We start from the raw sequence: 10485 nt of genomic DNA on the forward strand, positions 1-10485 counted from the left end.
CTATCTACCCTGGAAGCTGTTCCCGCAGACCCCTTCCCTGCCATCCTGAGCCAGTAGGGGAGTGGGTGGCGAGGGGTGGGGCGTCCCCTCCTGTGGGAGGGTTTCCAGTTCCCTGGGGATCCTCACCTGGTGGGAAAGGGCCGCGAGGGCGGCCATCCCTGAGCGCCCTTCCCCCCTCTGCACCGGCCTGGCTGGCGGCAGGTGACTTTCCTCTGTAGGTCGCAAACGTGGTTTAAAGTGATACCCTCCCGCGGGTTGGGAATCACTGTGCAGCTAGTGCCTCATTACAAGGGAAGTGGTTCAGGGTACACCTTTGGGAGACGTGAAAAACTGAAAACTACTCGAGCTTTAGGAAACGGCCCAGGAACACTGGAGAACAAATGACTTCTCTCAGGTGGTGGGATACTGAACAGCCACCTGAAAGGAATCTTCATAAACCGTTGTGTCTAGCACGTGTGTGTGTGTGTGTCAATGTGTATATACATACTTTTATACTTGTATTTAGACAGAGAATGTGAATGTTTCATGAGGCTGAGGAATTGCTTTTACTGTTGGAGATGTGTAAGCTGGAGACAATAAACATGGAACAGAGAAAATGAAACCAGGTTCGTCTGCCTCCTCCACCAGGAAAACTGTTGTACGGAAATGTGTGCCACAGACATATTTAAGGAAAACCAAAGCTGTAGGCCCGTAAGGTGGTGGTAGGACATGGAAAGCCTGAGATCTGGTTCAGCAAGTGGCAATGTGAACGGCAAACCCCCCTTGCTCTTTGTCTAGGGGCCAGGCTAACCCTCAGGCCCTGCCCAGTCTGTAGTCAGCTGGGAGACCCTGAGGAGGCCGGGCCAGGGACCGCCCTGGAATGGACTACCCTGGAGAGAGGAGACAATGATTAGAGTCTTTGGGATGAACGGTCAGCTTTTCTACTGGGACGGTTTCAGTAGTTCTTTAGATACTGTGAACAGCATTATAAAAGTAGTGTCTTTTTGTAATTGACCTCAGGTTGCGTCTTATGCTATGGAATCCAAATAAACCCTCCAAAAACCAAAAGAAACTTATTGTTGAAAGGAATTGGTCACTGTTTATTACCTTACCATGAAAGCCCCACCTTTAAGTAGATCTCCAAGCCCTGTTTCTTGTGAACTTTATAGATACTTGAACAATGTGGTATGTTCTTTGGAATCTATGGAACAGTAAATACAAAGGAAAAGGAAAAGGTAAACTTTGTTTTTTGAAAATAACATCTATTTCATTCAGAAAAAAAATGTATTAAAAGTTTTCATTGTTTTCACTTTGATGTGCATGAGGATTGAATAACAGAATATATGTTATGAAATGATGTCCAGATACCTTTGCATTAAGTTGGTGCAAAAGTAATTGTGGTTTAAAAGGTTAAAAATGAATGCGAAAACCTCAGTTACTTTTGCACCAACCTAATAGTAATATAAAAAACAGTACTGATTTTCAAGGTAAGTTTTAAAAGTTGAATTTAAGAATCTGGAAGTGAATGCCGTAGAACTGTAGTAAAACTCGTAATACTAGCGTGTGGGTTTGTCACCTACACAGCAGGAAGTGTTTCACTAGTGTTAGACTTTAAAATACCTTGTTAAACTATATTTTCATTTCATTTCAACAAACATTTCCTGAGGGCCTGCTGTGTGCCAGTCTCTGGGAAGAATGTAATAGAGATCTTGGCCTAAGTTGGACAGGAAGATGGACGGGCATGGGGTGAACACTTTGCAGAAAAGGACCAGGGAGGTGGAATGCGCTATTGGGTACACAGAGGAAAGAACGGGACATCTCCTTGAGCTGGACATTGAACTGTCCAGTGGCTGTTTGTCAGGGCAAAAGGGGGCCATTCATTTGAAGCACAGGGCAGAACACAGATACAAGGGCGTAGAAGCAAGAGTGCAGGGAACTGTGAGCTCTGTAATGTCCTCTGGGTGTGAGTGGCATGGCGACAGGAGATGATATTGGTGACTAAGTGACAGACAGATCCTGAAAGGCCCTATTTGTCTCTCAGGAAGGAGCTGGACCTCTGTCTTGTATGGGAAGGGTTTTAAGCAGCCAGATGAGCTCATGTTGGGGAAAAAAAACAGTGGGCTGAGAGGGAACGATCTGAGAGTCAGACTGTGTAGGAGGCTATGAAATTTCATTCAGCAAGTATTTGTTGGACCCCCAAATATACCAGGTAATGTCCTAGGTGCTGTGGACAAAATAGGCAGAAATCCTGTACTCTGTAGAGTGCAACGTTGATATCTATAGTCCAGACAATACAAGAAGGGTCTGACCTAAGCTGGCGAGGATGGAGAGGGGGCGGAAGCGACAGCCTTTGGTGACCCATTAGTGACCCATTAGACTTAGAGGAAGAGGAAATGGGAAGAATCAAACACAACTCCCAGGTTTCTGCCTGGATGATGAGGTGAAATCTATTTCCATTTTCCGTATATTAGCCAATTACAAAATCAGAATACCATTTCTGGCATAAAAGATGAGCGTTGTTTTTATCCCCCTAGAAGGATACGTAGTTAGAGTTATTTCCCCAGGATGGGGATGGGTTTAGTTGATGCAGTCTTGGAATGTTGTAGTCACACAACAGCCTAGCCAACTGTCCCCCCGTGTCTTTCCTTAAGGAAAGAAGAGTCTGTGAGACTGTGCCTTTCTGGGACTTTGTTCCATCCTCAAGTTTACACCTTAGGTCTCTCTGTCTGGTCCCCAAAAGAAGGTTTGCAGCCAAAGACGGGTAAGATATCTCACAGGAGATACAACCTAAGCCAGGCGGAACCGAGTGGGGACCCCCAATGAGCTGCCTTAGAAAAATATGGGAAGGGGCCTTGCCTCCCCTTCCCCCTGCCTGGGAAAAGCTGTTGCCGGCTCTGGCTTTTCCCTGGCACCTGTTTGTGAGAGAAGTTACAAAAACAATAAAGATCAGTTCTCTCCACTTAGCTCAAGGGCACTGTTACAAAATAACCTTAATTAGGACATTGTGGGACCTTGTGCTTCAGCTGTTGACTGACAAAGGGTACATACCTTAATTAGGACATTGTGGGACCTTGTGCTTCAGCTGTTGACTGACAATGGGTGATTGAGATAAATGTTTTTCTGTTATGATGTGTGAGTTTCAGAGACTGTGTAAGAAACAAGGTTGGTTTCTCTTGTTTTTGTATACCTATTCAATAAAAACCCCCAGTAGGCCTTATTCTGGGCTCCAGTCCTCTGAGACTGAGAGACCCCTGGCCTTCAGAGAGATTTAACTGCATTAAGTCTCTGTTTGTTTCTTTCTTAAAAACTTAACCCAAACCGCCCCTTCTCGCACCCTCACTGCCCCTGTTGCGCTGGATGTGACAGAATGTGACTCAGCTTCCTTGTGAACCCAAACCGGAATTTGCCAATAACCAGCTTTTGTCTCCGATCACCAAATAGGTTTTCACTGTTTAAAATTTCTTCATTCACATGGGGATTGAACCTATGAATACTTAATCAGCAAATTTGGAGAATCAACCACAACAGTGTAGGGTTAGACTTATTCTGTATTATTGTGCTTCCCCGAAAATAAGACCTAGCCGGACAATTAGCTCTAAAGCGTCTTGTGGAGCAAAAATTAATATAAGACAGGTATTATGTTAGATAAGACTGGGTCTTATAGTAAAATAAGTCTGGGTCTTATATTAATTTTTGCTCCGCAAGATGCATTAGAGTTGATTGCCCGGCCAGGTTTTATTTTTGGGGAAACAACGGTATTCCCACTGGTCCAATGTCTAGTGGGTGGAAGTCAGTATAAGGCAGATTTAAGTTCAATACAAAATGACTTTCTGACAATCAGAACGATCCTGTAATATAATGGGCAGTTGCCTGCTAAGGTCATTGCTCATTGTTTCTGTCATTGATGTCATTTACGCCTGGTCTATATGACCATCTGCCGCAAAAGCCAGACAAGACTTATTTTGTCTTATTTTTCTTTTGTTCAAGACCAGGGTTAAATGTCTGATCCGCCATCTTGGGCCACCAGAGCCAGAATAAGGAGTTGGACTGGATCATTTTAAAGCCCAACTCAGGGATGAGATTTAAGCTCATGCCTACAAAGTCAAGCCATTGCTGTAACTACAAGTAGTTAAGCAATTCCAGAATTTATCATTCTGGAGTTAAGAATGATAAAAATATATAATCGGGAATTCAAATAGTGGATCTGGGAATAAAATCCCCGAGATTTTGCTTTTGATCTTTGGACCTTCTATGTAGCTCTCTTTCTTCCTCATCAGGGAAATCTTGACAAATCCCGTGTTAAATTAATTCAGCATTCTGTAGTTAAATATCACCTTTGCTTGTAAATGACACATTTCAGATCCACATTAGTTGGACTTTTATGGAAAAATCTGGAATCAGGTAGAACCTTGGAATAAATGGCTTAGTGCCAATTTCCATAACCTTTGAAGATGCGTTCAAGGATGTATAATACATCTCTGTTTCATTGAAAGTAGCTCTAGGTGTTGTCAAAAACAGGGTAAGTACTCAGCTTCTTCTAAGTGGCATTCTAGCAAGAGACTTTTCACATATGCACTGTACTGTGATAATTCATAATGAGGCCCCTTGAAATATTCTAAAATCATAAAGTTCTCTTTGAGTCACCACAAGTCAGTTACATTGCTGTTAGTAATATTTTGGTACTAATTGACATGCTTATCATTTTGGTATTTACATACTTATATTCAGCATACAGGCTAACTGTTTATTTACTGTGACATCTGCATTACCAAATAAGTTTTCCTAACAGTGCTGAATAGCAAAGGCTTTACTATAACTAGGATAGGCATGTGTATTATTAGTGTGAGAGGGTGGCATGGCCCTGAGGCTGTTAGGGTGCATGTGTTGAATGGTATGGGTTGGACTGTGACCTTATTAGAAGCTTAAGAACACTTTTTGAGCTGAAAAGTACTGTAATGACCATTTGCTAGATAAGTCACATTTGCTAACCATCACAAGAGGTCAGGAGACATCTGGAGGTCACACATCTGGTTATTGGCACCCAGTGTTTATTCTACTGTCTCCCTTAGTATAACCCTATTTTTTTCCTGGTGTCCTTATAAAATCTGGGCAACCTGGAAAAGTGAGAAGCACCAATGTAATAATTAGAACCTGTTTAACTTCTTTGTGGTGTGTCTGAAGACTTGGTAGAGGCATAAAGGATAGTCAAAGAGGACAAATATCTGGGTGGTTTTCTTTCCTCCCTCTCTCCTCCCCTCTCCTTTCCTTCTCTTTCCCCTCTCTTGGAAAAACTATTAAGGAGAAATGTGTGCATATAATAAAATGGAACGAAACACATTTGTGGATACCTGCTTAGGTACTTTTTCAAAAAATCTGTAAAATATTTCCATTTACTTTTTCGAAGTGTAGTGTAATCACCGAATACCTGAGGAAATTTAATGTGGACAAGTAAATGATACACGTTACAAGGATTTTATCTTTAGGTCTATTACCTAGAATTTTAGTATTCCTCTGCAAAATTGATGGGAACACCGATACTAAGTAAAAACCCATTTTATGAAATGTTAGCACCAACATCATTCTGTATAAAACTGAATTTTACAGAAAGCCAGAAACTGGCTTTATTCAAATTATTTTTGTCCAAATTATTTTATGCAAAATAATCCAGATTATTTTATTGTGGAAAACAAAAGCAGTTCGTTCTCGTCCCCTGATACTATCAGAGAGCACACGTCAGCAGTATCCTCTTTGCTAAACGAATTGGGATATGGGGCACATTGGTGACTTCAACGGCTCACACTTGAATATTGTACTTTATCAGTGTTTTTTTACTTCCCAACATTGCCATCTTCATTAAAGAATCTCATGAGAATGCCTTTCCTTGTGCTAGCTGCCCTAGGGAGACGTCACACAGGTGACACTGTTGGGGGCCTGCTGTCCCATCAGTAGTAGCTCCATCTCTGATTTCCTACAAGTACCTTTAGACCAAAGGCAGGTCGCCGGTCTCCTGGTTCCAGGGGACCCCCAGAGAGCCCAGGTGCCGCCTCCTGTTGGATCGGGAGGAAGTACCGCCCTGCATTAGTGTGTTTGGTTGCCTTTTCTTGTATGGGCACTGGGAGAGCACTCTTAGTCGTGATGATGCAGTGAGACATCAGAGAGTGGACTTCTCTCTCCTCGTCTTCACTGACTGCAGGGTTTCGTGAAAAGGCTTATCATCTTCTTCATGAAATGTGTAAAAGAAAATGTTTGCCTGTAGCATGTAGCCAGTCATGAGAAGAGAGTTCTGTTTGCCCAGGTGATAGGCCCCACAGAGGTGGAGTGGGGATACACTTGTCTCTTATTGACGTCGGCTTTGCCCCCGCTAGAGGTTAATGGTATGCTTAAAACAGTCTCAGAACATGCAATAACTAGGCGAGATTTCTTAGTCTTTTTAGTGTGCTTTGCAAAATGATCCAATATTGAAGCCTAAATATTCAGTCATCCCTTTATGGTCCTATAGGTCTGGGTTTGGAGTCATCCTTGCTACTTGGGTGTGCCTCTTCGTAAGTGACCTTGGAAGAGCTATAAAACCTCAGTGAACTCAGCTCTGTCACCTGTAAAATAAATATGATTGAGTTTCCGTGAGGATTAGAAACTGACGTGTCTGATGCAGTGATTCGGGACATAGTGAGCATCCGAAATGTGTTAGTTCTCCCTTTCTTCTTAGCCAAAAATACAAGAAATAAAATATGGAGGTTAACAGCTTATTGAAATATACTTAACATACCATGCAATTCACCCACAATATGGAGACTCGAATGGAATGATGTGCATGGGAAAATCAGCTTATTGATGCTTTGCCCATATCCACAGATATACATATACATACATACATACATACATATATATATATATATATATGGAAATCCTCTTGAATGACTCTTGCTAAGATTCCTGATCATCATGATGCCGTGCCCTTTTGCCCTTTTTTTCCTCCTCTATTTCCCAGCTCCTCACTGTACCCCTTTACACACCCATATGCACAGGCATCCAAGTGCACACACATACACACTGAGCTAGGATAGCCTTTGTTTAAAAGAGTCAAAAAATATTCAAAATATGATGGGAGGGAAAGTAGGCAACTTTTGGAATACATATTAGCAATTACTAATGGATTTGGGGGGATTCATGGGGAGCCCTTGCAGAGGACGGACAGCTATATTTTCTGTTTGTAACTTTTCCATAGGATCTGTTGCCATGTCCCACCAACAGCTTAACTGCCTAACTGAAAAGGGGGATAGCCCCAACAAAACCACAGGAAATGGACCCCCCAATCTGGCTCACCCAAACCTGGACACATTCACCCCAGAGGAGCTGCTGCGGCAAATGAAGAAGCTGCTGATGGAGAACCATCAGCTGAAAGGTAAGCAACACCTGGCCCCCGTGTTTCTCCATTCACCCTGGACCTTCCTGAATATAATACCCTTTGTAATAAGGCTTGTTGGTGAACTCCCTGCTCTCTGTCTGGTTCCCAAGGAGCAGAAAGAGCACAGAATTAAGCTTTCAGTAAGGCTAAAGCTGCTTTCATTGTTTACTTTTGGGTGAAGGTAAGAATAAAAAGTATTTTATGTGTCTCAGGGAAATGGCATAATGACATTTAGCTAATTTGAAAGGAAACAGAATGAAAGAAAGGAAACAGAATGAAAGAAGGCTGCTATTATTGTAGAGTTAGTCCTAAATATCATTACTTTGTTAAGAGGAAGCATTCTAATATCTCAAGCCATGGCTTTTGGCAGGACCTGTGTTTGAATCTGGTTAGTCTTTGTAGTTATACACAGGTACTTGTGCTATATGGAGGTACCCAAATCAATTTTATTTTCTTGAGTCTTATGAGGACTAGAAATACCCTTAGACCCGCTGGTCCTGTCTGAAAACAAAAGCCCCTCATCTTGCTACAGTCTTCTTCTGGCTGACCCTTAGGCCCAGGCCCAACATGGCATCTTTAGATCCAGAGCCTCCTGGTGAAGGGGTCTGAGGGGCAGTGAGATTCATGAAGTCAGGTTCAGTCCCCTGGTGTGTGACACCCTCACTCTGAACCCCATACAGAAGCCATGAAGCTAAATAACCAAGCTATGAAAGGACGATTTGAGGAGCTTTCAGCCTGGACAGAGAAACGGAAAGAAGAACGCCTGTTATTTGAGATCCAGAGCAAAGAAGCCAAAGAACGCCTAATGGCCTTGAGTCATGAAAATGAAAAATTGAAGGAAGAACTTGGAAAACTAAAAGGGGAAAACAGAAATGTCATTCCAGGTGAGCAGACTGATTGGCTGTGATTTTATTTTACTAATATTTGTAGTATCTTATTTGTAGAACCTTATTTGTCTGGACTTCTAGATCAAAGCCTTTCATGGTTCAGGTTAGACAGATGTTTTGCATTACCTTGAAAGAAGTGTTCTTGCTGAGAAGATTGGTTGCAGTTTTAAGGGCCATGAATAATCACTGTTGGGGGAAAGAAATTTGTAAAGCTTTGACCGTATTGATTATAGTCAAAAGAATGTTGCAGTTATAAACTAACATTTTGTATTCATTACAGACAGTGCAGAAGGACCTCTACCTAGAACCATCCAAGTGTGTTTTTAGTGTGTGTCTGTGATATAAAATTGCATTTTAAGAAATCTGTTACTCAGAAGTGTTACTTGTTGACCTTGTCCTTCCTCTCTGTCTAAGATAGATTCATCACTTTTCATTGTACATTTACTTCTGAAAGATGGTTTAAGAAATGTCATCTTGTGATAGAAGATTATACAGGGTTGCCGTGTTTTCATTGACCCAAAGAACCTGGGAAATACGCTCACAGCCAAGAGTGGGTATCAAAGATGTTAGTGAAAAACAAAGCAGAGCAGATGTGCAGCCTCTGCCTGGTTGCTCGCGCTCACTGGGTATTATTTGTTTACATGGACACAACTGCTGTTCATTTTCTTCCAAACCTGGATCTTAACTCTTTGGAGGACAGAGCACTGGGTTGATTCAGGGAGGACGTAACTCCAGATATCAGTGATCTTTCTTGAGACTTTACCTTGAACTTTGATGATCTCTAATTCCTTGAATGGGTAAAGAATGTGAACAGAGAAATAAAATGGAAAGAAAGTAATGAAAAGGGGATGGTATAGAATAATCTAAAGAATGAAAAGTTGTTTAGAAAAGTATCAGTTGGTATCAGTGATCTACTCATCAACTCGTGCTCGTGAGACAATGGAAACATTGAGCTTTAATACATTCATGTTAGTGTTGGAAATGTTTCACTGTGGATAAGGCTTACCACATCTGATGCTTCAACGTGTCTTCCAGTTGGAAGAGCATTAAGTCACGTTTGGGGGGAAATCGCTCATTGTCTGAATGTTTTTGAGGTGTAATACTCTGAAGAAATGATTACACCTGGGACATATGAGTAATTTTCTATTCTCTGGAAGAAAATGTCTTATATGGTTTTCCTCCCTTGGCTTTTGGGAGGTGAACTGACAGTTGGCTTCAGCCGGCTGGGACCTAGCACATTGAAGCCAAAAAGGAAGCTTCCAGAAGCAGTTTGAGATTGTCTGCCTGGAGGTTTTCTTACAGATCCCAGCATTGGAAGAAGTTGAGATCAGAAGTTGAAACTGTGGACAGCTTGTGTCAGTGTAGGCGATCTGTCGAAGTGAGCTACAAGCAGGACTCAGAAACGAGTCCTTGGGACACAAGACTTGGGTATTTGCGACAATGAGATACTTGGGGCTCTTTAATACCCTTGGTCATCAGCCTTCTCCCCCCCAAACTGTGCCTCTCGGGCTGACGCCTTGCCTCCCTTGAGGTGGTTTTTAGATTTAGGCGGTCATCTTCCTCACTTAGTAAAGCTCTCAAGGCCTGGGACTTGTCTCACTCATGCTGGCCCATGTTTGCCACTGTTCCCACAGGGGGGAATCCCCCCTCAGCATCAGGGCTTCTCAAGTGTTTTGTCCTACACAGGGAAGAGAGTTGGAAATTTCCTCTCGAGATCTGCCTTCCAATCCTCAGGGTGAGGCAGAGGCATTAATGGTTCTGTTTGATTTCACTGAATTATACTTTATATAATGTCTCTACAGAGTAATTTTTAAATTTTAATTGCAGACTGCTAGGCGAAGGTCATTAGACAGGCTTTTCTTCTTGGATTATAGAATGGGATATCAACTGGGCACGTTGCTAGGACAGTAGGATGGAGATATTATCTAAATACAGAGAAAGACAGAGAAGTTGCTGTGTTTCACAAAGTCAATGGTAAGTGACTAAAAGTGAGGACAGTGTGACAAATGGTGGAATTGGGGCTGAGATCCTAGAAAATAAACCATGGGAGTTCTAGTCCAGGAAGTCAGTGAACAGACTCTCGGGGGTAAAATAGAGAGACATTTAAAGTGTTAGAGTACAAGGTGTCTATGGCCAAACAAATAGATTCATATTTTCTCAAAGGCATTTAAGAGATGCTCAGAATTGTGAAAAAGAAAATTAACCTGACAGTCG

This window comes from Rhinolophus sinicus, chromosome 1 (genome assembly GCF_057876585.1).
Source record: "Rhinolophus sinicus isolate RSI-liver-muscle chromosome 1, RSI-T2T, whole genome shotgun sequence".
In the NCBI taxonomy this organism is placed as follows: Eukaryota; Metazoa; Chordata; class Mammalia; order Chiroptera; family Rhinolophidae; genus Rhinolophus; species Rhinolophus sinicus.